Here is a 26,961-nt window from a genome sequence, read left to right as displayed (position 1 = left end):
TATTCATTCAAACTGCCTGTTTAAGATGACGTTGCAGTGAAGATTCCTACCGGTATCTCTCCAAACCTTAGAGGGAAAACTATAGATATGTCAGGATGACATTAAGCCCAAGTTTCCTGTTTTTTTTTTTTTTTTTTTAACGTTTTATTTTTGAGACAGAGAGAGAGACAGAGCATGAACGGGGGAGGGTCAGAGAGAGGGAGACACAGAATCTGAAACAGGCTCCAGGCTCTGAGCTGTCAGCACAGAGCCCGGTGCGGGGCTCGAACTCACGGACCTCGAGATCATGACCTAAGCCAAAGTCGGCCGCTTAACCGACTGAGCCACCCAGGCGCCCCTCCTGTTTCATTTTTTACTGGACTTATATAAATCAATCGTTAGTGCTATTTCTTATGCCAGAAGTTATTAGGCATTTCCATGTTTGAGGTACATTTTGTGAAATCCTCTCCAATGCAAAACCACACAGTATCTGGGTCATCTGTTCTGTGCTTGCTTCCAGCCTTCACCATTTTGAAACTATTTTAGGTACTGGTGCTTATTTTCCACTTCTTTTTTTAATGGGTGGCATTTTCATTCCTCACACGCAACTTCTCCTTGTATTCTTTTAGGATCATCTTTGAAATGTCAGCCTTGGTCCTCTGACATGAAAATTTTAAAACGGAAATTTGTTGTAACTTCTTTCAAGTTGTAAATAGATGTTATTTATAAAAAGTACTAACTTTTTTACAAAAAAAAAAAAAATGACCTTTGTCCTCCAATCTAAAAATACTAATCAGAAAAAAAAACCTCATCAGTCCTTCTGAAAATGTCTTTCTTAACTAAAATATAACATTAGAATAGTAATGCAGCAGCTGTCAAACATGAGCACACATCAAGATCACCTAGAAGGCTTGTAAAAATGAAAATTGCTGGGCCCCGTCCATAGAGTTTGTGGGGCCTGAGGTGGGGCATTTCTGACAAATCACCAAACGAAGTTAATCCTGCTGGTTGAGGGACCACAGTTTGAGACCACTGGTTTAATATTAGAGTCCAAAAAAGTCTTGAGGATCCTTTATGCCTTATTTAAAACTCTAGTGGTTGTAATTTACAAAATCCCACTCAGGCTGGCCTGAGTGCAGAAGAGAGTTTGTTGGAGCAGCTGGGATATCTCCCAGACTCCAAGATAAATTTGAACAATCAGGTCAAAGAGCAGGCAGATTGAGGTGCACAGCTGGAGGGACAGGGTCTCCTCTGTCTCTGTCTCTTCACTCCCCAATCTAAGCTCAAATTTGCTCTATTCAAGTAATCAAGGGAGAGATCTGACTGGCCACTGGCCAGCTGATGAATGGACTCCCCCAGGGTCAGCGTCGATCCCTGATTAAATCACCCCAATCCAAATATGGTACCACAAGAAAGGTGTGGTTCTCAAAGAGTGGCTTGGCAGAAACTCTAAACAGCATGTACTGTATCATCTTCTGAACTCTTACTGTCACAAGAGACAACTGTGGTTTGGGGAAAGTTAAGTGCTTGCCAAAGAGCATGCGCCTAATGAATGGCAAAGCTGAAGCCAGTCTTGTTTTTGGCGGGGGGAAGTGGAGCCTGGTGCGTGGATCCAAAGCCGATCTGGAAGTGCCAAACAGAAATTTGTTTCTTATCCAATGGTGGGCCAGAGCTGCTGATAGCAGTGCCAGAGACCTGGGTGTTAAATATTCAGGAATTGTGCAAGCACACAAACCATTGGTAGCTGGAAACTTGCCATAGTTGGAGTATTTACACCATGAAAATTGGGTAACATTACAAACTGGCCCTGCTCCTTATTTTTTAGTTCCAAAGAGCCAGTTTAGCAGCACACCATTGCCTAGCTCCATGTGGGCAGAATTTACAAGCAGCACAGACACCATATTTCATACAAGATAAGGCAACCTGAATTTGCAGTTTCCCCAGTAGCTGCCGCCTAAACCCTATAAGTACCCTATTGCCCTAGGGTTGGCAGCTAGAACTCACATTGTATATCCAGTCCCTCAAACTTGTCTCCTGACAAGTTTCTCACTGACACGTGTGCACAAAATAAGCCTGCTGTCTCATTGACCTTGAGCTGCTCTTGTTCCCAGATTCAAAGCTGGCTCTGTCCTAACTGCCAAATGGCAGAATTTCAGTATTACCAAAGTAAGACAAGCCTGAGCAAGTGTATATAAAACCAACAGAAGTGTCTTTAAGAGATTTGTGTTAAAAAAAAAAAAAAAAAAAAAAAGGTAATAAGGCAGCCAATAAACAAATGCCCTCAGGGATATTGACTTACTGTGTGGTTATTTAAAGAAGGAAACTCTTGTGTAAATTGCCCAAGACATCTTTCTCCAGGCTCCCGTTATGTGGCTTGGCTGCCGGCTGCCTCATTCCCATCAGTGCACAAAGCCTGGGAGAGAAAGAAACCTCCGTGACTGTAAGTGATTCCCCAGTCTCCTGGCCTCTGCCACCTGTCACGGAGCCTGCTGACGCACCTCCACTGTCCCTTGGCAGCACTCCACACAGCCCCCTGTCCCACATTTCTTAAGAGGCACTAACTGCATGCGCCTCACTGACCACAAGACAGCACTGGGAGCTGGGTGGAGTGGGGGTGGGGGTGGGGGTGGGGTTAGTGTTTCCATCCAATAATGCTTCCTGGGCCAGAGAGCCTAAAACAACACAAAGCAAACTCCATCTTTCCATAAGGAATTTCAGCATGGAGCTGTTTGCTGCTGTTGCGACTACAGCATGATTTCCTGGAACATGATGTCGTCATGAGATTTCCCATGCGTCTTCTCCCACGGCAGACCTAGAGTACTAGTGCACTCATTTAAAATTCTAAAAAAAACATATGAGGATGCCAAGATAAATTAAGTCCTGGCACTGATATCTATGGAGAGAGAAGCATTTTACAAATTTTAACGCTCTATCTCCTCCTTTCCTTTGCCTTTCTCCTTCCTCCTCCTGCTTCCTCGTCCTACCTTGCCTTAGCCAAAATCGGTCCCCCACCCCATTTTATAGTCATTGAACTTGCACTGTGAATTTCCACTGACACACTAAACTAGGTACTGTGAAAAACACAAAAATGTATGTTGAGGTGAAAAGCATTTGGCACATGGATCCAGCCACTTCCTTCCCTAAGACCAACCTGCTTCATCTTATTCATTGTTTCCTCAACAATCTTGAGCACACTGTTCTTAGCAATGGTGAGTAAAGCCTGCTCCTTTGCCCTGCAGTCTCCTGGGGGAGGAAGATACTTGGAAAACTAATGAGAGCCTGGAAAAATACTTGCTACAAAGTGGTCTATACAACATGCTGAGATCATTCCCTCTAGTTTTTTGAATCACAAAGCACTTTCACTGGGTTAGTGCATAGTGTAATGTAATTTTCACAGTGGCCCTGTAAAGGAGGCATGGGAAAAATGTTGTCAGTGTTTTGATCTATTTGTCCCTCCTGGGCTGGGAGCTCCTTGAGGGAGGGTCCTTGTTACAGTCAGAGAATGTCATAGTTGAAGGAACTATGGAAGAAGAACATCCAGCCTGGCACTTTCCTTATACCACGGAGGAGACTGAGGTAGGAAGGCATCATGAGATGGTGACAAAAGCAGGAAATTCTACTTGGCCCCCTGGTTCCTGTCCCAGCTCTCAGCCATATGCTACACACATTATTTCACATATGACCTCCTTATGCTTTGATGTTCTCTTCTGTGAAATAAAATCAACACTATTTTCTCTGCCCATGTTATTGTGCTTTATAAATATTAAATGAGGTTAAGGATGTGAAAACACTTTGTGAAACATTAAACACTATTACAAATATGATAGCTCTTTGTTTCTAACTCCCTTAAAGCCTGTCTAATCCTGTCATACTTCATTGAAAATGTGCTTGTGTGTAAGCCCTTTGGAGGCAGGAGACAAGTTGTATTGATATTTGTATCACCAGCACTGAGTACAGTGGCTGCTAAAATGTTGTTTTAAACATATTTTTTAGATAACAGTAAACACCGCTTGCCCAAAGGTACTTCTGAATGTCTCCAGAGCTCTTTCAGGGATAACTCAGGAAGATGCCCTCTGAGGAATTTCTCTCCTACCTCCATTTCACTTCCTATGATCTGACTACATCAGGGCAAGATAGTCATGGTGTCTCCACTATAGCAGAAAGATCACCCGTATTTCTCACTGTACCCCTAAGGCGGTTGAGAATGATGGCTTGCTGCTTAGACCTCACTCTCAAGAGGGCATGTCTCATTTTCCTTTCATAAACTCCATTCCAGTTATTCTGAGGGTTGGCCAAAGACCTTAGGCTGATGCCTTGTAGACAGCGCTGCTGGGATAGATGGACAGTCATGGGAGTGGGGCTCTGGGGTCTTCAAGATGCAACGGAGCCATGGGATGTCTGGGCCACAGGTTACAGTTCCACTGTTGGGCACACATCCTGACACAGATTCTGCTTGCAATTCCAGCTGTTCATATGAACCACTCCCTGGAAATGATGTTCTCACCCTTATCAGCTATTTGATTAATTCAGGGCTGTTTGTCTATGAAACACCTGGTCTATCTTGTGCTTTAAATACTGACATGTGAGTTGTTTTCGGAGGTGGGGGTTGAAGCCAGGAGAATGAATGCCTTCAGGGAAGGTGTGTGTGACTAGGCTGGAGTGTTACAGGAAACTCACTGTTGGTAAGTGAGGCAAGGAAGAGGAACCAGAAAAGGGAGAGAGAGAATGTGAGAGAAGGAGAGTGAAGGAGTGACATCGGGAAAGTGACGTGTCATAGAAGCAGAGAGAGAGAGAGAGAGGTGAAGTAATAGTGTCATATCCAGTAGAATCATCAAAAGGAACTCTGATGAAAGACCACTAGATGTGGCAATAAAGAGCTCATTAGTAAAACGTAGGAGAAAATGTTCAGCTGTGTGGTGAGTCAAAAGGAGCAAGAGAGAGAGGATGTCACTGCCCAGGAAAGTGATGCCGTGGTGGCAGTTCACATATTCAAGGATTTGGATAGGAAAGAATTGTTAACCCGTAGTGAGAAGAGATATCAGGATCAAATGAAGATCTTGTCAATTTGGGCAAATCTCAGCACACCTGGTATTAAGGATGGAGTCAGAAAGAAGGGTGAAATAATAAATATACATATCTACCCCCAATTCCTGGTATGGAGCTCCTAAAATCCTTGTGATTTCCTATGTGATAAGAACATGAGGAGCAGCTTTTGTTCTAACATTTCGTCTTTGCCTGGTTTCTGACACAGAGCTCCTAAATCCCTTGGAATTTTCCAAAATCCCTTGGAATGTCTTTTGTTCTAATGAAGTGACTCTGGGTAGTCTCCTGAATAGCTTCAGGATGACGGCTGGCCACCAGAAACACAAAGCCATGTTAGAAGCTTGGACCTTTCTACCTTACCTCCCATCCTGCAAGATGGGGAAAGGGGCTGGAGGCTGAGTTAATGATCAATCAGCCTATATCATGAATACTCATAAATATCCCAAAAGTACTAGATTTGGAAACTTCTGACTTGGTGAACACACGCAGGTACTGGGAGGGTGGGGTGCCTGGAAAGGGCATGGAAGCTTTGTGCCCTTTCCTACATACCTTGCCCTCATCTGGATTTCCCCCATCAGAATTCCCTGAATTCTGTGATCCATATAGAAAATTAACTAGTGAACCCATGTAGGGGGTTGTGGGAATCCCAATTTACAGAAGTACAGGTAACAGCCTAGAATTTGTGATTGGCATATAAAGTGGGGGCAGTCTTGTGGGATTAAGCCCTCAATTTATGGGATCTGAGGCTAACTCCAGCTGGATAATGCCAGAACTGAATTGTAGGGTACCCAGCTGGTGTTGCAGAGAATTACTTGATGTGTGGAAAACCCACACATCTTGTGTTGGAAATATTGATGTGTGGGTAAAGGAATCAGAGAAGTGGCTTCCCTAGACACAGGGGAAGGTTTCAAAGGAGAAGATGACTGGAGGTCATTATTTACAGGAGAGGATGGGCTTCATATGATGGAGGTCAGAAACCTTTTCCTCCTAGCCTAAAGCTGTAAAATGAGGGTGCAGATAAAGACCAGTGAAGTTACATTAGCAAAAGCCAACTCCTTCAAAAGACCACAGAAAAACCTGCTATTCAAGCAAAAATAAGGGAAGGATATTTATAGGGTTTGTGGGTCTGGGTTCAAGTGATTCAATGTGGGTCTTTTAAAGAGAGATCTGACTGGGACTGAGCAAAATTCATGACACGATAGTTAATACTGGTGAACCCAGCAAGGTGAAGGTCAAGTCTTGAATAAACAAACAGTTGTTTGATAAGTGAACCATTTGCCAAGGTAAACAATCTATTGTCCTGAGAAGAGAGCTGTTTGCCCAGATGAGCAAACTATTTGCCCAGACAAAAGCAAGCAGGGTTATTTATTGTTTTATAGCTTTCACTTCCTAGACAAGAAATTCCTAGAGAGACTAATTGTCATGTTGGCATGACATGAAGTGTGAGCGTAAACCAGAAACACTGTGGCAGTGGTTTCAAACTTGGCTGAACGTTGAAATCATCTGAAGATCTTCAAGAAAGTACTGATGTCTGATTCCCACCCCCAAAATTCTGATTTAGTTGGTATGGGGTGGAACCTGAGCATGAAGCCTTTTAAATGTCCTCACCCCCAGGTGATCCAAAATCAAGATTTGGGAACTATTTCGCTAGAATTACAGGAGAAAGTAGGGATGAAATCACCACTTGGGTGATGCTTTGGGGATATAAAAAGAGAATATTGGTAAGCTACAGCATATGGCAGGTTGAAATCAGAAAGCAGTATTCTAGAATAGGCCTGGTCTGTAGCTTCTACCATAGAAGGCAACAGCAGCCCCAGTGTGGCAGCCTCCGTGGGAGGCCAGACAGAGGACACTGAGGCACTAAGCAAGTTCTCTGTGGTGATCAGAGTGCGGGGTGTGAACTTGAGTGAGGGGGAAGAGCAGACAGCTGAGAGACGTTATCAGAGAGAGAGAAGCCTGCTATGGACTTTTCAGAAGTCGGGGATCTCTCAAGGGGTTTTGGAAGGAGGACGCCCAGAACATGAGGGTGCTGCTTCTCCATTATGTGAAATGAAGGTGGGGGTCTGAGGCCTCATGGGAGAGAAGGAGAAAGACATGTAGTGATGGATGATGATGGGGTGGCCTGCATGGGGAAAAGAAAGAACACTGAAGATGTGGCAGTGCCTGTGAGCAGACAGGAGGCCACAACATCACTGATTAGAAGAGGACAATGTAGACAGAAGACATGGAGTTCAAAAGATGAAATAGCAAGGAAGATAGTTGTGTTTTGACAGCCTAGAAATGGCTGTGGGAAGTAAGGGAATCCTGCCCAAGCCCCTTCACCACTGAGAACGGGTCTGGGAGGAGGTGAGGACTACCCAGGAAAGGGCACCAGGAGACTGAGAGACAGGTTAACCACGGGGCCAGGAGAGGCCAAGAGGGAGGGAAGGGACGAGCTGTCAGTGAGAATTAAGGTGGGCTTGTCTCTACAGAACAGGAGTTTCACAGAGCACAAGACACATGGGAGGTGGTGGGAAGGACAGGGTGGTGGGGAGGCATTCTTGAAGTCGGGAGGGGAACCACAGGGAGACAGTGAGGTGGAAGCAGAGAATCAGGATGCCAGGTGAGGAGGGGAAGGAGCAGGCACAGGACAGCACTGGGCTGACTGACAACTGCCTTTACTTCAGGCCAGGAGGTCAATGAATTCAGAAAAGACGGAGGCATCCACCAGGATATTTTTTCTGGATGTTTTTTCATCTCTTAAAAAGTTATTTAATTTTTGAATGGTTTTACTACCAAGAAAGGTATTAAAAGGCATACCTTTTAGTCCAGCCCCTACCTTTCTAATAGTTACCTTTCCAACAAATAACCAATATTTTTAGTTCCTTATGCAGCCTTCACAGAATAAAGGTTGTGTATACATACATAAGCATACACGAGTACACAATCCCCCTTCTATTTACACACGGATGGCATATTATTGGGGCACCTACTCTTGCACAACTCTAGGGGGGTGCCACTTACATAGAATTCAGTGTGAATAGTGTTTCAGAGTTGTCCAACATGGAGGAATCCCACAATATATAGAGTTCTTTTACTTAACGGTGTGTCTTGGATATATTTCCACATCAGTACATAAAATATTTATCCTTTACACACACACACACACACACACACACACACACACACACACACACATATATCACCACTACTGTGTCTTGATGTGGATGTACCATAATTTCCTAAAAATCCTACAATGGTCATTTTGGTCATTCCCAATTATATGGTTTATAAGTAGTGCTGAGCATTTCATTTTACACACTTTTAAGTGCATAAAATGAATTGCTCCAAGTGTAGTTATTGGTCAAAGTCTTTCTGCTAGGAGTACATAGGCAAATGTTTTCTGTAAAGAGCCAGATAGTAAATATTTTAGGTTTTGCAGGCCATATGGTCTCTATCTCAATCTCAATTCTGCAGTTGTAGTGCGAAAGTAGCTATAGACAATATATAAATAAATGAGCATGGCGGTGTTCCAATAAAACTTTATTTATGGACACTGGAATTTGAATTTCACATCATGTTCATGTGTTACGAAATTTATTCTTATGTTGATTCTTGTTTCACCATTTAAAAATGTAAAAATCAGGAGTGCCTTGGTGGCTCAGTTGGTTGAGCGTCCGACTTCTGCTCAGGTTGTGATCTCACAGTTTATGAGTTCGAGCCCAGCAACAGGCTCTGTGCTGCTGGCTCAGAGCCTGGAGCCTGCACTGGATCCTGTTTCTCCCTCTCTCTGCCCCACCCCCGCTTGCGCTCTGTCTCTCTCTGCCTCTCAAAAATGAATAAACGTTAAAAAAATTTTCTTAAATGAAAAATCATTTTTATCTTGTGGACTATCGAAAGACAGACAGCAGCACATGTGGTAACAGCTTTCCAACCTTGTTTACGCAAGAGAAATGTTGATAAGTATTACCAAATTGACCTTCATATACGTTATCACTTCATTCTTCTGCTAACAATGTGTAAGTTGCTATTTTCCCTTAAACCTTGCCAACAGAGTGTATTAGTGAGCTTTTGAATTTTTTGTCAAACAAATGGGTGAAAGCAGTATCTCAGAAAAGTTTTAATTTGTGTTTCTCTGAGAATAGAAATATTTTCATGTGTTTCAAAGCCATTTGCTCTTCTGTTAATCATCAGTTTATATCTTTTATTGCAAATAAAATTTCAAATATCAAGTTCCTTGTGAGTAAATACTTTTTTCTTCTTTTAAAAGTATAAATGGTTTTATTATGTTTTCTAATTATAAAAGTTATTATGATTATGATTACATTTTCCTGGTATAAAAATTAAAGAAAATGTAAAGAAAAGATAAAGTACTCCTCATAATCTCCTCAGAAATACCTATGTTTTTTACTTTTTTTAGGACATTTTTCAGACATTTGTATATAGGCATGTTTTTAGAAAAGGTGACTCATTCAACAAATATTTATGTGTTATGACTATTACAAGGGTCATGCTACATATACCATTTTGTCACTTGCTTTTTTCAGTTAACAATGGATCATGGAAATTTTATTCTTGGCCTGTCAGTGCAGACAGTTGAGTCAACAAAGTACAAAATATGTTTCAACAAGCAATAATTCCATTTATCTCATCCTCTCTGGACCACTGTGTCTGCCTGTTCTGATAGAGATGCCAATTGAACCAATGACATGGATTGACAGAGTAGGGTTACAAAAAGAGAAAGAACCATTCATTCATCAAGTATTTATTGAGTACCTACTGTGTACCACACTAAATGTTGGGAATGTAACAGGCAACAGATTGGGCAAGTTTCACAGTTCAGTGAAGGAGATAGATATTGTAGGCAAGAGGTCCCCATAGTGGGATATGTGTTGTGAAGAAACAAAACCAAGTGATGTAACAGAGATCAATGAGGGAACTGCTTTCAATTGTGTAAACAGAGAATGCCCACTAAGGAGGAGACAAACGAATTGAGGTCTGATGGACAGGAGGAGCCACCCAGGCATAGATCTGAGAAAGAGAATTCCAGGCCAAGGAATGGTACATCTAATGAACTTGATTGGGTCTAGGAACAGAAAGAGGCTACTGAGATGAGCAGAGTCGGAGAATGGTACAACTAGGCTGAAGAGATAGACAATGTCAGTCCATGAAAGCCTTGGCAGGCCGTGGCAGGGAGTTTGACCTTTATTTAGAAAGCAATGGGAAGTCATTGGGAGATTGATGTGATTTTATATACATTTTTTAATGTTTATTTTTGAGAGAGAGAGAGAGAGAGAGAGAATGAGCAGGGGAGGGGCAGAGAGAGAATGGGACAGAGGATCCAAAGTGGGCTCTGCACTGACAGCAGCGAGCCCAACATGGAGCTCACCAACTGTGAGGTCATGACCTGAGCCAAAGTCAGACGCTCAACTGACTGAGCCACCCAGGCACTCCAGATCTACATTTTAGAGTTTGGGGCTGCTGGGGAAAAAATACAGGATACTCAGTTAAATTTGAATTTCAGATAAACAGCAAATAATTTTTTAGTATGAAAAGTAATATTTAATAATATTTTATATAGCTAAAAAATTACTCACTGTTGATCTGAAATTCAAATTTAACTGGGTGTCCTGTATTTTTATTTGTTAATTCTAGCAACCCTATTCTGGCTGTTGTGGAGACTTTTGTGGGAGGTTGGGGGGTAGAGGCAGAGCAATCCTTAAGAGGCTTTTTGAGAAGTCCAAGGGGGCAGGGGTCTAGAATTGGAGGAAAGTGGATGGATACAGAATCTGTTTTGGAAGTAGAGCCCAAAGGACTTACAGATTGCTGCCAGGTAGGAAGGAAGGAGAGAGATCAAGGATGACTCCCATGTTTTCAGTACCTGGGTGGATAATTGCAAAGTGATTGTGATCTTCTCATTTGTTTGTTTGTTCCACAAAGTCTGCAGATGTGTGACTATTTAATAAATAATAGTAAAACAAAATAAGAAGCAAAGTGGTTTAAGACAAGAGTAAAAAAGCTCTTTGCTATAGAGAACCAACAGCCCTCCAATCCCACCTCCTAGAATCAACTGAGATTAGTATACTTAAAGCCAGTTTATTTATTCTCTTTGTTTCTTTGAAAGACAAATTTAACATTTTTACTTGGATTAAGGAAAAACAAGGGAATATAAAATGTTATTAAATAATTAGAATAAGCACTAATTATATTTTGGTTCTTTCCTGTGGACAGTTTCCCATTATACAGCAAGGAGTAAATGATACTGGAGAGAAAGTGGGGGAGGGTGGAAGTAGAAAGAACCAAGGCAGGGTAGGAGAGATGCTAAAAGGAACAAGAAGACAGAGAAAACGTGAGAAATTTGATGGGTTTGGCTTCTACACTGCCTGCTGGAATATTTTCCTTTTCAATTGGTTAATTCTGAGGTATCTAAGGCACTGGTTTATATTGCAAACAATCACAGTTTACTAGTCTGAGGAATGGGGTGAGAAGAGATATTTATTGAGCCCTTAACTAGATAACAAGTCCTTTACATACGTTTTCCTGATTTTCATGACAACCTGTGTTGTAGATATGTTTATCTCTGTTTTACAAAATTTCATAACTTACCCAAGGACACAGAGTAAATGGTTATCAGACTTGGGTTTGAACGCAGGTATGTCATCTGCCTGAATTCCAGGCAGGTAGTTTTTCCTTTATATCATCTTCCTTCAGATGATTTAAAGAGTTTGAATACTATTTATAATAAATTCCTTTGTTGGCTCTTTTCTCCTTCACAGATTCTCTGAGTTCCAGAGATAGTCATTCTTTTTTATATATTCTGCTCTACTAAATATAAATAAAGATGTTGGAAGCAGCAGAGAAATAGATGTTTTAGAATGGCTTTTGTTTTAGGAACAAAAATCTGCCTATAGATTGTGGCTGTTGCTAAGTGGGAGTGGCTGGTTCATTTTTAGAGAGAAATACCTCTTTTTTAAAGTAAGGCTTTAAAGGAATTTTTGGTTGTCTAAGATAAGGCCCAGACTAATTTGAGAAATGGGGAAAGTGGTTAGAAAAGGAGGTGAACTTCCTCTTAATAAAGAAAAAAGGAGTCTCCCTTAACGGAGAGTTGTGGGGGTAGGTTTCTGGAGAAGAGAAGTGTTTATTTTTATAAGTTTGCCTTAATTAGATTTTCATTTTCCTCTGCAGAGTCTGGGACCTGGGGATTTGGATATGAGTGAAACAATGGGTTCCAGCAATCAGCCAGAATCCAAGGAGGAAAGGGAGAGAAAGGACTCACTGTGAAACAGAATCACTGAAGGGGACCATGATATCCAAGAACTTTCTGTTGTCCTTTGTGCTTCATAATTCACTTTGCTATCTTCATCTTTCGGAAACTGATTGACCACCACAAAGGAGGAACCGAATACTTGGAGTAAAGCCAGGAGAGAGAAGCAGAAGCCTTCAGAAGCTGTTACTAGGTAGTAAGAAATCACTCTCTGGAGTCCCAGAGAGCAGATATTCTGGAAAAGAATGGATTTCCTGCTATTGTGCAGGATGAAGACTTGAGTAATTTTGTCTGGTTATTAAAGGAAGCCTGGAAGATGGGGGGGTCAGATTATCGTATGTCCGGGAAAATTCTCATGGCACTGTGTGTCTAAGGCAGGAAATTAGATACAAGATGAAATCCAAGAAGGTACTGTGGTTGGGTTTCTCCCACAGAAAGAGGAGAAAAATCCCTGTATCCCTACTTATGCAAACAATATGCAAATTGGGGTGATTACATATTTGCTTAGAAAATTTCCGTTACCTCATTTTGGCTTTAAGGGGAGTGGGGACACCAAAAGGGAATGTTTGTCAACAGTCCAGAGTTGTTAGATTTCTTGCAGGGGAAACAAAGGGTAAATTTCATATCAAACAAATGTCAGGGTTTTAAGCAAGTTTTCCAAATGCCTCAATGTCTCCCCAAAACATACCAAAGAATAATTATGAAATATGATCCATTGACAAAATGAGGCACAAGTGGAAAATTCTTTTCTCCCCTATTCATTTTACTGTAAGGGACTTTTTCTCCTTTTTCTTGGCTCAACAATGTGAAGGAAGGGCTTGGATTTTTTCCTCCAGATGAGTTCTGCAATCATTTCTAGCTGTTTCTCTAAAGCTGGATTTGAATCTGTTGCTTTGGAGTGATGTAGAACGCCTGTCTCATGTGGCGACATATGAGGCTGAGAGCATCCAACAAATGGACCAGCTGCATATGTGTGACACCTCCAATGGTGTCCAGGCAGCACAGCTGAGACCACCTGGGATGGCTGTCAGCAACAAAAGGTGGGTGTCACTGCCCTAGGGGGCTGGTTGGGAGCCAGAGAACCACTGTCTTTCCAAGGACAATCTAAAATTGGGCAAAATCTGAGTTGGGTCGAATTAAAAATCTTTTCTGAACATTAGCTGACCTGATTAGGAGTTAGGCGTCTCTCCTTCTTTTAGCCAAAGATGGTAGAAGAAGTATCCTAACAACAGGGATATTTTACCTTCTACATTATGACTGTCTCATTCTGCTGCCCACAGTTCTCCCAATAACTACCAGAAAAGGGTCAGAGTCAGAACAAACTTAGCCATTGGCCTTCGGTTTCAGTGCATGATGGTAATGAGGTGATAATCCCAAGACCTAGATTAACTAAAGTGACTTGACCAGATTTTTCTGAGTGTTTCCCTATTTCTGTTAAAGGTGTTAACATTGCACTAGCAGCTGGCTTCAAGACCCTGTGTTTTCCTTCTCTCTCCTCTTTTCCATCTCTCACCCTCTCTCCCTCCCTCTCTCTCTCTCTCTCTCTCTCTCAGACCCTGGCCCTGGCTCTGGCTCTGGCTTTCTCTGTTTCTTCTCTTTCTCTCTTCCTCTCGTCTCTCTGTTCTCCCTAATCTCTCACTCATTTCCTTCCTTCCTTCGCTGATTGCTATTTCCTTTTCAACATCTATCAACCTTTCTTCCCTGCTTCACTCCTAGCCCTGCAGCCACCCCAGGCAAAGAGCTGCGAGTTGTACTCCTGAAGACTGTCAAATCTTCCCTCTACTTCTACCCCACCTTCCATGTTCTAGGTCCGAGGAATCCCTTACTCTTCCTGTGGACAACGTTGGTCTTGGCTTCCGGTCTTTTCTCAAAATATTTTATTTTACACGCTGCTACCAAATTATTTTCCCTATAACAAAATTGTAATATTGCCCTGCTCCAAAACTTTCAAAGATTCCCCTTTTCCTATGAAGCAAAGTCCAAAGTTCTAAGCCTGCTATAGTGCACATCTAACATAGTCTGGTTCTGCCCATTTTTTGCAGCCCTACCTCTCTCTGTCTTCTTTCAGGCATACACCGCTTCTGCCAAAACGTGTGGCCTGGGACCTGTCCTGAAGCTGTTTCTTCTGTCTGAAGTTCTGCGCACGCGCGCACACACACCCCTCCCAGAGCCCCGCCCAATTCCTCTATCTTTATACATCCTAAACCAGCAGGCCCACCTCAAGCCTGACCAGGCCTTCCCCGATATCCCTAGCTAATCTTCTGAGCCCATATACAACTAATTCACATAATGAGGTCACTCTAACAGTAATAAACCAGCTGCTGCTGGTTCTGTCCCACATGCTTACTTACATGGACCTCGGCCTCCTTTTTAAGTTCTATCCTACCAAGGTTTCCGGAAGTTCCCAGAGTGCCTCATACAGACCCAGTGAACAAGGACACTTCTTCCAGTCTGTCCCATTGCTCTGCCATCTTCCCCTAAGCACCTTCTGGTTATTGCTGCTCCTGCCACAGCGAAGCTGCTGGAGCCCTTACTATGTCAAAGTCATACAGTGTTCTGTGGCAAGTTGTAGAAAGAACATGTAACTTTTCCTTATTGAGCGGTTGGAATCCACTCAATTAGTGGAGTCCCTAAGGAATTCTGTTGATGCCCTAACTGTCTTCGAGGCACTGTGAAACAGTTCTGCTTTTTAAAAAATTCTTGATTTCACCATTCTCTCATCATTATATCTAATGTAACACTGAGTTATAATTATTCTACTGTTAGGATATCTTTCAAATCGACCCATGTTTCTCCATCTGCACTACCACTCCCTTGTGCAAACCGCCTCTCACCCAAGCCACTGCATCCATTCGTATTCAATTCCAATCCTTTCTCCGTATAGCATAGACATAGTCTTATAATGTCAATCAAATCATTTTACTCCCCAGCTCAAAGCCCTTCAACAGAGGTCATTCGTCTGTGGGTAAACATGTAAGATTAGTAACAAGATTTAGAGGGCCTGTAATGGCCTGGCCTCCTCATATCTCTCCAGCCTCATCTTTTACCCCAGTCTCCTTCCCTCCAGTATGCACTCATATCAAGCTCTTTTCATTTTCTCATGGATACCAGGCCCTTTTTCTCTTGGGGTGTGTTGTCCAGGCTATTCCTGTGGACTGAAATGTTCTTCTCCCAGCTTCTCCTGGGGAAATACCATTCTTTACGTCTCAAGTCAAAGGTCACTTTGTCCAAGAGGCCTATCCTCGTCTGCCTCTTTGAAATTTAGTAACTTGTATTTTTTCTCCAAAGAATTTATCACAATCTGTACCCATGTATTTATGTGATTATTTGTTTAAGTCTATCTCCCTACTCCACTGGGGGAGGAATGTGTATGTTATTCTATACAATATCCTCAGTACCTAGCACGGTGGCTGAGACTCAAAAAACACTAACTGAATGAGTGACTGGAAGAAAAGAGGGAAGAAGGAAGGAGTAAACTATTACAATTTTATAAGAAAATTAAATTTTACTGTGAGTCTGAAATACTCTAGCCTCAACCCTATTTTCCTCATTGAAATAGTTGTACACCAAACACAGCTCTTGCTGTGTGGACATCCAGTCTCTTCCTTCTGATCTCTGTGTCCAGCACAGTTTGCCTTCCTTTTTTCTAGCAGTGGATACTCAGATTGCCTCCAAATTTTCCATCAAAATGAACAATCGCCAGTGTTTAAAATGCTACTTTTAAAATCCCTCAGTATGTTTTTAATAAACTTGAATTAGAGTGAGTCATAAACTACCAGAGAGCTTTGAAGGATATCTTTCATAATGACTTAAGTACCTAAATTCAGTACTTCCTGCAATCCTCCAAACATATTTTCAGGCCTTTAAGAAAAATACAAGCATTTAAAAAAAAAAAAAAAAAAGATATATTATCTCCAATAGTGGGTGACAAAAGAAATCAATTACGTATGCATGCAAAGTTAGAATATTGACCAACTGAAGAAAAAGCATAACCAAGATGGCCCCTTGTGATTGGATAACCTTCTCTCAAAGAGAAATAAAAGAGATAGTGCAGGCAGTCACACCAAACATTTACCTAATTTCTAAAGCCAGAAACCTAGGGCTTATCCTTGATTCATGCATAATATTATTCTTTCATCATCTGGGGCAAAACCTAGTCATTTAACATTTCTGTCTTGACGTTATTACTACTTTATTCATATAACCTCTGAACTATGACGACTGGCAGGCTCAAAGTGAAAAAAACCATAAAATTATCCGAGAATTTTGGCTTTCTGCCAATTCTACAGATATGCGAACATTTCACAAGAGCTGTTTCCAGATTTCACTCAATGCACCCCTCACTTTGCCCATATCCTCTCTCAATCCCTTCTAGCTCATTCCCACACAGGAGCTGGCATAATCATTTTAAAACTTGAATTTTGTTCTGTTGCATTACTGCTTAAGAAGCTCTTGATGGCCCCTTGCCTGAAATCTGTAACCTGCTCACAAGGGCTGGCCCAGCCTGCTGTCCCATCTGCCTTCTACTCTGCTCCTCCATTCATCTCTGCTCTCCCATGGCACACCAGATTCCCAGTTCCTCAAAAGCACCAGAGCCCACGTACTCCCTGCTCCCTCTGCCCGGAAGGTTCTTCTCAATTTCTCATCCCTAACACCCCCACTCCCAGCCTTCTGATCTCAGAGCAAGCATCAGTTCCCCAGGAAAAGACTTCCCTGACCTCCTATTTACTGTGTGCATAGACCCTCATTCATCTCCTTTTGGAGCACATAAAATAATTGTAAATTATAGACAGCTCTGCAAGGCTCTTCAGTCTTTGGTCATCCTTGCTAGACTAGAGGATCCAAGTTCAAGGGACATGGCTAATGTTGCTCACCACTGTGCTCATGGCCCCCAGTAGAAACCAGCACAGAATCAGTACTCAGAAAGCATTTTAAATAGATAAATAAATGAATAATTAGACAACTCTTTTTTTAAATTAAAATGTTCTATTTACTGTGACCAAAGCCCAATTCCCGCTGAAAAAAATTGATGAATTATTTGTAATTATCCTCTGAGCTTTATGTTTTTTATTGGTTGGGTTCTCTTCTTCTTTACACACAGGTATGGATTTGTATTATTGTTACTGGATGTGTAGTGTGGAGTGAAGCTAGTCAGGGATTGTTGATAACAACCAAGCTGGAGAACCAGGCAAGAGACTATTTTCTTGGTGATACCCATTGAAGAACAGTAGGTATTAGAGGAAAAATGAGAATTTCAGTCACTGCTAAGGTTCATCTGAGTAAGTCTATCATCCAAAAGGCAGAAAACTAGGATTGGACTGAGATTTCAGTGTACAACCATGTGGGTTGCTGTCTAGTTTATGAACACTGGGAACAACCCAACAGACATAGGCGGATCTGAAGTGGTCTCGCCTGCCTAAACACAACTCTGCACCTCTATCCAGATTTGATTGATCCACCATTAGGTCTGAGACGGTCAAATTCTCTCTTCCAAAAATTTGAAACCAGGAATAGAAAAGCAAGGAGATTGGGAATTAGTGATTTTAACTTCACATATTAGCAGTGGACTCGAACCATATCTGTTCATGATTGTTCAACCCTTGATTCTAGGAGATGTCTCTAACCTTCTGATAAATTTCCCCTTCTTTTTTGCATCCAGTAAAAGCTGGTTTTTGTTATTAGCAACTCAAAGAGCCCCATAACTACAAATATAGAGAAGATACCTCTGTGCAGGTGGTAGGTGAAACTACAAGTATGGCGAGATCATTTTACAAATTGTAGGAGAGAGAATAAGAGGGAGAGAGAGACAGTGAGTGTGAGAGAAATAGGGAGAAAATGTGAGTAAGAAAGAGAGGAGGTACAAGGGCAACACGAGAGTGAAAGCCAAATGCAGAAAGTGTGAAAAGCCAGTGAGAGAGAGAGAGAGAGAGAGAGAGAGAGAGAGAGAGAGAGAGAGAGAGAGAGAGAGAGAGACATGGGTGGGGGAAGGAGACTAGATTAGAATAAGAGAAAAGTACTGGCATTTGGGGATGTGTAGCAAGGGTGTGGACTGAAAAGTGAAGTTCTGCTGGGACTAAAGTCACATAAAGGTCAAAATTTGAGAAATGTCAGGCTAAATCAATCAATTAATCAAACAAAAAAAAATCAGTTTAAAAATGGAGGGAAAAATCAGCCTGCAATTATTCTGACAGCTATCAGTCATATTCAAAGAACTATGAATAGGGAAATATCAGATGTGCTTCCTGAGGGGGTTGGGATTTATTTTTTTCTTTGAATATTTATTCATTTTGGGGGAGAGCACAAGCAGGGGAAAGGCAGACAGAAAAAAACAGAGGATTTGCAGCGGGCTCTGTGCTGACAGGCTGACATTAGCGAGCCCGATATGGGGCTCAAGCTCATGAACGGCAAGATCATGACCCGAGCTGAAGTTGGACGCTCAATGACCGAGCCACCCAGGCACCCCGGACTTATTTTTTTCTGGTGGGGTTTAATTCTTTCCCCCACTTTGGCTCAGCCTAGCTTATCATACAACTTGCCCAGAAATAGGGAGGAGAAAAAGACACATGTGAGGAGGAATCACCTTTCACACCACAGATCAGAGTACATTTGCTTGAAGATGAGGATGACAGAGGGAAGCTTCATAAAAGCCCGAGAAGCCCAGTGTAGGCACATAAGCGCATGTTCGCTTGTTTTCGGAGAGAGATGACGCAGAATGCAGCAGTTTCTTCACTGAAAAAAAACTACTGGATTTACAGAAAGAGATAGCTTTGGACACATTTATAATATAGATTTACTGGGACACTTCTGCCCTTCCAAACCAAATTAAATATTTGTAGCAGTTCTAAGCAGAGAGAAAGGTTTTTTTTGTTTTCTTTTTTTCAACGTTTTTTTTTTAATTTTTTTAATTTTTAATTTTTTTTATTTTTGGGACAGAGAGAGACAGAGCATGAACGGGGGAGGGGCAGAGAGAAAGGGAGACACAGAATCGGAAACAGGCTCCAGGCTTCGAGCCATCGGCCCAGAGCCTGACGCGGAGCTCGAACTCACGGGCCGCGAGATCGTGCCCTGGCTGAAGTCAGACGCTTAACCGACTGCGCCACCCAGGCGCCCCTGTTTTCTTAATCATCATATAGAATTTCATGGGAAGTGCCTAAGACAACCTCTTGCTCACTTAGGCTGCATAGATCAGCAACCTCTGACCGGTTTGCTACACCGACAGAAATGAGCAGCGCAGAGTTGAGTGCCGCAGAGCTTACAGAATGACAGAAGGGGACAGAGTGACAGAGGGGTCTTCTTTCTGCAGGATGCTGCTCACCTGTCTGGCCTCTTCTCAAACCTGCTCTCATCACACGGAGTTCCTGCCACACTGGGGCTCTTCCATCTCCTAGAGCCCTTAGGAAACGTGTCACCTGTTCTCCCTCCTGGAATGTTCTCCCGCCTGGAGTGCTGTGTTTCAGATCTCCCTCCGCTTCTTCCTCAGCTTCCCTTATTACATGTTTTCATAGCAGGGGGGTTCTTTTCCTTCAGAGCATTCCCCTCAGGTTATAATACACATTCACTGGTATGATTGATTTGATTGAGGCTGTCTGTATCTAAAGCACCTAGACTAAAAAGACTCTGTGAGGACAAGGCCTATGTCCTTTTTCACTATTGTATCCCCAGGATCTAACACAGACTGGAACATAGTAGGTGTTCAGTAAATATTTGTGAGTGAATAGATAAAGCTAAATAATAAATGCTGCCACCTTTTAACCTCAATATGCTATTTCTAAAGAGACCAGACAAGTATTTCTTTCTTCACGCCTACAAAACATACTCAGGAAGGTGGAATCTTTAACATTGTCACCAACTCTTTCCCTTTCTTCCCGCTACATCTGCTCAGGATCCAAGGGCTGTCAATGTTGCTTCTGTATTATTCCTCAGATCTGCCCCTTCTCCCCCTCTCAGGGTCACTGTCCCAGTAACACCATCACGTGGATGACTGCAAATCCTATTCACTACTTGTCTTGGTTTCCACTTGACTCTCACCTCCATGGGTTGGTCTGCTCAGGTTCAGCCTGAGTTTCCAGTTTGAAATGATGCCCCACTAGTCCCTCCTTCAGCTCCTTCCAACTGCTGACGAAAACAGTGGCTCTCCACCTTGTATGCACTAGAACCACCCATGGAGCTTTGTAGATATACTAGTTCTAATCCAGACACAGATAAAGAATGGCCTACCCAGTTTTTACCCCAACTCATCTCTCTGAAGAAGGACAGGAAGGAACTTCAACTCTGTCCCTCCTGATAGGCCACTGATTCAGAGTCAGCCATAGGCCCACTGGAAAGCACATCAGTGATTCCCTCTCCCACTGGTCTTGCTCTCTGGGTGGCTTCTGTTTCCAGTTCATGTCATCATCTGGCAGACATGGAAAACCCCAGAAAACAACAGTGCCAGAAGTAAAGCAGGAGGTATATCTTGGTGTTAGTGAACAGCTTCCTGAGATAAGAGGTCCCCATAAGGAAAGCACTGTGGGTGGAAAGTGGAGAAAAAGTGTGTAAGAGCGTTGCTGGACGATGTTTTTAAAAGTACATTGTGCCCATGTCTTCTGCCCATTTTTAAATTGGATTTTTTTGAGTTTTGGGTGTTGAGTTGTATAGGTTCTTTATATATTTTTTGATACCAACCCTGTGTTGGATATGTCATTTGCAAATATCTTCCCTCATTCAGTAGGTTGCCTTTTAATTTTATTGATTGTTTCCTTCACCGTGTAGAAGTTTTTTATTTGGATATAGTCCCGATACTTTATTTTGCATCTAGTTCCCTTCTAGAAAAATTTTGCTACAGCTTATGTTAAGGACATTACTGCCTGTGCTGTCTTCTAGTATTTTTATGGTTTCGAGTCTCACATTTAGGTCTTCAATCGTTTTGAGTTTATTTTTGTGTATAGTCAGACAGAAAAAGACAAATGCCAAATGATCTCACTCATATGTGGAATTTAAGAAATGAAACAAATAAGCAAAGGGAAAAAAGAGAGACAAACCAAGAAATAGACTCTTAACTACAGAGAGCAAACTGATGGTTACCAGGGGGAGATGAATGGGAAGATGGGGATTAAGCAGTACACTTGTTGTGATGAGCAGCAGGCGTTGTGTGGAATTGTTGAATTACTATATTGTACATCTCAAACTAACATGACACTGTATGTTAACTATACTGGAATTACAATTTTATTTTTATTTTTATTTTTTTTTCAAATTTATTTTTGGGACAGAGAGAGACAGAGCATGAACAGGGGAGGTGCAGAGAGAGGGAGACACAGAATCGGAAACAGGCTCCAGGCTCCGAGCCATCAGCCCAGAGCCTGACGCGGGGCTCGAACTCACGGACCGCGAGATCGTGACCTGGCTGAAGTCGGACGCTTAACCGACTGCGCCACCCAGGCGCCCCTGGAATTAAAATTTTAAACAGTACTTTGTGCCCAATCACAGTATGAGAGTGCCAGGCAAAGAGAGGTAAAAGATGTTTCCTTGTATAGCAAAACAATGCACAGAGAAAGCCTCTGCAATTAGATTTGGAGATGAGAATGCGTAAAAGTGCTATAGAAGGGGATTTATGAAAAGTAATCATCTATCATCCACCTTGCCTGAGAGTGGGGCCAATATGATTGGTTTTGCCTTACTTGAGATAAGAGAAAAAAAGAAAGAATGCACCACCAGAAAAATAAAAATTGGGGTCTGACCAAAAACAAAACAAAACAAAACAAAACAAACAAACAAAAACACACAAAAAAAACCACACAGAAAAAAACAAAACAAAACAAAACAAAAAAAAGCAACTCTGGGAAAAAGGGATAGGGAGCATTATTCTGGACATATAAAAGAAAAACAAGCTTTCAAAAATGATCTCCTGAGGGGCGCCTGGGTGGCTCAGTTGGCTGAGCGTCCGACTTCGGCTCAGGTCATGATCTCGCGGTTTGTGAGTTCCAGTCCCTCGTCAGGCTCTGTGCTGACAGCTCAGAGCCTGGAGCCTGCTTGGGATTCTGTGTCTACCCTCTGCTCTCTGCCCCTTCCCCATTCACTCTCTGTCTCTCTCTTAAAAATGAATAAATGTTAAAAAAAAAAAAAATCGCCTGAAAAATATAAAAGAAAACTTCAGAAAATGATTTTGTAAGATGTAAAATGACTCACATCCATAGCAAAAGAGAGGAAAGCTGTAAGAAAGCTGTTAACTGGCGTAAAGAGACTACAGAATCAGATTAAAAGGGAGATTACAAGTAAGAAAGGATTACAAAAACTGTAAGAATGTGAAAGCAAAATTCAAATCCACATTGATGGCAATAAAGCACAAAATCAACACTGTTGGAAAGTGACAGTGTGGTTGGCAAATTTGAGAATTTCTCACACAAGGCGGAAGAAGTGTGCCAACATCCACGCTTCCTCCCAGAAATTCGGTTTAATTGACTTAGAATGGGGCCCAAGCATATTTCTTATTGTTATTTTTTTATTTTGTTTTTAATCCTGATGTTCAGGCCACATCTCAGACCAATTACATCAGAATTTCTGGGGGTGGGACCCAGCCATCAGTATTTTTCAAACTTCTCGGGAGATGACAATATGCCGTCAAAGTTGAGAACCACTGATCTAGAGGTTTTGGGGAAAAAAAATTGTAGCCTGAGGATTTCAAGGTAATTTCTCATTCATGAAGACAATAAGAGACATGGTCAGGCATGCAAGTACTTATAAAATACCAATATAACTTCTAGAAGAAATAACTTGAAGGCATCCTTCAACTGACCAAAACATGAAGCCAAAAAAAGGAACTATAAACTAGTTAGTCATGTTATAAAAGATGTGGATCTAGTTTAAAATGTCAGTATTGTTCTTGAAAAGGAATAATATAATTTAAAAGCATAATTAAATACAAAAATAAATCCCCATCTATTAATAATGACTGAAAAGTGGGGTTAGAGTAAAAATATACATATTATATACATTTATATATACATACATATGTATGTATGTATTTGTGTATATGTATATGAAAAAGATAATATGAGCAAAAACTTATAAAGGCGTTCATACCACTTCATATTCAGAGTCCTATAGCACCAGTCAATTTTGATTATTGCTAGTTACAGTTATTGTTGCAAGCTTACATAGTCCATTCAAAAGCTACCATTCATTCTGGCAGCTTTCTTCCTCACATCAAATTTGGCCGTATCTCCAAGGCTATGCCATTTAATTGCTCAGGGCCTCTGCAATTAACAGCCCAAGTGTGGACCACCAATGTAACCTTCCACATCGTGGAATCCAAGTACTAGAAGCAGGCTATGGCCCTCTTCAATTCTTGAAGTTGTAAGCATATTGGTGAGCCTTTTCCCATAAAACATAAGGATCAGGGGACTCCTCTTCCTAAGTAAAACGTGGTAGGTCATGGCAGCTTAGAATTCCCATTGGAACAACAAGAAAGAGCCAGACAGACTACAAAAGTTACATTTGTAAGGGTCCCAGAAAATGAGGAAGCAATAAGGGCCACATAAATTACCAGTTGTTTTCTTCTTTGGGGATATTTGACAATTCTGGGCATGGACTGAGAATTAGATTTGGCTGGTAAAGAAGAATTTCTTGAGGAAAGAGAAACCAGAGAGGTTTTTGGCAGTCACATGGGGCTGGTGAGAGAAACTAAACTTGAGAAGTACTAAACACATAGCTGGTTTTCCCCATGGGACAGCTTCTGAGTTCAAAAGCTATGCAAAGGAAGCTGGGAAGTTGGGCTGAAGGCTTCCAAAGAGCATAATACAATCTTCTCTAGTTTTGCGGTGCTAAGGATAAAAAGTGTAACTAGAGAAAAAGGTCTTGTCATTCAAACACATAGCCAGGCTCCCCTTAGGACATCTTCCAGATTTTGAGGTTCTGATGGAGCAAGGAGTAGGAGGATAAAGAGCTAAATTCAAAACCTCAAAAATACAGCACTAAATTTCCCAGTCTTTCAGGACTGAAAAGATAAAGATCCTACAGGCTTTAATCAAAAGCCCAGAAGAGCTATGTTTGAGGAATGGGATAAAGACAGAAGTGGACTAAGCCTCACTAAAGATACAACTTAAACCCTACCCATCTCAAAGATAAGCCCCCCCCAACTATCTGCCTAATGAGGAAAGTGGAAACCCTCCCTAGGGTGAAGCATTATCTGTAGTCTCTGCAGTGTTCTTGTATACCATGCCTGACAAACAAACAAACAAAAATACTACACATTCAGAGAAGCAAGAAAATGTGACTTATAATGATTATCAAGAGAAAAGATAAATAATAGAAGCAGACCTACAGACAATCCATATATTGAAGCTAGCAGACAAGGATTTTAACTGATTGATATATTCTAGGAAATAGAAGAAAAAAGGGGGAAATTAATGAAAAGATAAGTAATATCAACAGAGAATTGAAATCTATGTAAAAGGGTCAAATGGGCATCCTCTATCTGAAACATACAATATCTGAGGCCAAGAAAATATTGGCTGCATTTAACCAGACTCAACAGCAGAGAGGAAGACAAGATTACCAGACTCTAAGACAGGATGGTAAAAAGTATACAAATTCAACCACAGATAGAAAGAATCTATAAAAACAAAACCGAGCAGTAAAGACATACGGAGCAAAGTTAAAAGGTCTACCATATTTCACTGGAATACCAAAAGAAGAGAAATAAATTGAAGCAGAAACAATATTTGAAGAAATCATGGCCAAAACTTATCCTAAGTTGGTGAGAGATGTTCCACAGATTCAAGAAGCTCAGCAACTTCTAAGCAGGATAAACAAAAAGAAAGACACACATATTTTTGTTAAACTTCTAATAATCAAGGATTGAGAGAAAATCTTAAGAGCAGCCAGAGAAAAAACATTAACTTCAAAGAAGCAACAATAAAACTAAAGACTGATTTTCCAACATATATAATGGAAGCCAATGGAGATAATGGAATAACGTCTTCAAAGTGCTAAAATAAAAGAGTGCCATTCTAGAACTCTATACTCATTTAAATATCATTCAAAGGTGAAGGCAAAATAAATAAACTTTTAGAAAAATAAAAATGAGACAAGTTTTCACCAGCAGACCCACACTACTAAACCAATGACAGGAAATAATCATATGAAAGCACGGAACTGAAAGAAGGAATGAAGAGCAGCAGAAAGTATAAATATAAACATAAAATGTTATTGAGTATTTCGTGTAACAGTAATAATGTCTTGTGGGATTTATAACACATTTAAACAAAATTATATGATAATAGCACAAAGATTAGGATGGACTGTATTAAATCTCTAGAGAAATCCTAAAATAAAAAAAAATAATTTATAACTAACCATCTAATAATGGAGTCAAGAAACAAAGCTTAAAAATATGCCTGATTAACCCAAAGGAGGAGTAAATGAACAAAGAACATAGGAACAAATAAAAAATAAGTAAGATGGTGGACTTAACTCCAACTATACCCGTTACTCCACTTAATAACAATGAGCCAGGGGCGCCTGGGTGGCTCAGTCGGTTAAGCGTCGGACTTCGGCTCAAGTCATGATCTCGCGGTCCGTGACTTTGAGCCCCGCGTTGGGCTCTGGGCTGACCGCTCAGAGCCTGGAGCCTGTTTCAGATTCTGTGTCTCCCTCTCTCTCTGACCCTCCTCCGTTCATGCTCTGTCTCTCTCTGTCTCAAAAATAAATAAACGTTAAAAAAAATAAATTAAAATAATAACAATGAGCCAAATAGCCAAATTTTTAAAAAAATGATGCTAGATTGAATAAAAACCCAAACCCAAACTAAATGCTGTTGACGATAGAATCACTTTAAATATAGAGATATAGAAGTAATAGTAAAAGGATAGTAAAAAATGTATTGTGCAGACACTAACCAGAAGAGAGCCAATGTCAGTATGTTAATAGTAGACATTAACAAAATACACTCTATGCTGGCCTTAAGGGAAGTGTTACATTTTTTCGAAGAATAGAAATACGGAATATATTCTCTGACTACAATGGAATTCGAAAATTCCCCAAATACTTGGAAATTATGTAATATGCTTCTAAATAACTCAAGGATAAAAGAATCAAATAAAATTAGAAAACATTATGAACTGAATGATAATACAAGTGACATATTAAACAGTGATGCCAAGAAGGAAACCTATAGTTCCAAATGCATAGTGCATTTTGTGGGTGGGGTTGGGGGGTCAAGAAAGATTGAAAAAAATAAATAAACCTAATTCCCATTTCAGACCAATGAAATGCAAAGAAAATAGAAGAAAGGAGATATTAGTGAGCAGAAATCAATGAAATAGATAAGAAACACAGAATAGAGAATATAAAGCCAAAATTTGGTTCTTTGAAAATATTAATACAGGGGCGCCTGGGTGGCGCAGTCGGTTAAGCGTCCGACTTCAGCCAGGTCACGATCTCGCGGTCCGTGAGTTCGAGCCCCGCGTCAGGCTCTGGGCTGATGGCTCGGAGCCTGGAGCCTGTTTCCGATTCTGTGTCTCCCTCTCTCTCTGCCCCTCCCCCGTTCATGCTCTGTCTCTCTCTGTCCCAAAAATAAATAAAAAACGTTGAAAAAAAAAATTAAAAAAAAAAAAAAAAAGAAAATATTAATACAATTGATAAACCCTTAGTAAAATTGATCAAGAAAAAAGGATGGGGTAAACATAAATGACCAAGATCAGGAAGACAAAGGAGAT

At 41.1% G+C, this 26,961-nt stretch overlaps 2 long non-coding RNA genes across 2 annotated transcripts in view; one reads left to right on the top strand and one right to left on the bottom strand.

The window, feature by feature from the left end:
• Positions 1–2,254: 2,254 nt before the first annotated feature.
• LOC131509293 (uncharacterized) overlaps positions 2,255–26,961 on the bottom strand; it is a 127,142-nt gene continuing 102,435 nt past the window's right edge. Inside the window, exon 3 of the long non-coding RNA XR_009260415.1 lies at positions 2,255–2,392. This is a non-coding gene — a long non-coding RNA (uncharacterized LOC131509293). The remainder of the gene's footprint in view (positions 2,393–26,961) is intronic.
• Positions 2,309–13,086, top strand: LOC131509295 (uncharacterized). The gene is made up of 2 exons (XR_009260416.1): positions 2,309–2,419; positions 12,187–13,086. It is a non-coding gene; the product is annotated as an uncharacterized LOC131509295 (long non-coding RNA).

The sequence above is a fragment of the Neofelis nebulosa genome, chromosome 4 (genome assembly GCF_028018385.1).
Source record: "Neofelis nebulosa isolate mNeoNeb1 chromosome 4, mNeoNeb1.pri, whole genome shotgun sequence".
In the NCBI taxonomy this organism is placed as follows: domain Eukaryota; kingdom Metazoa; phylum Chordata; class Mammalia; order Carnivora; family Felidae; genus Neofelis; species Neofelis nebulosa.
This window is presented reverse-complemented; position numbering and strand designations above follow the sequence as displayed.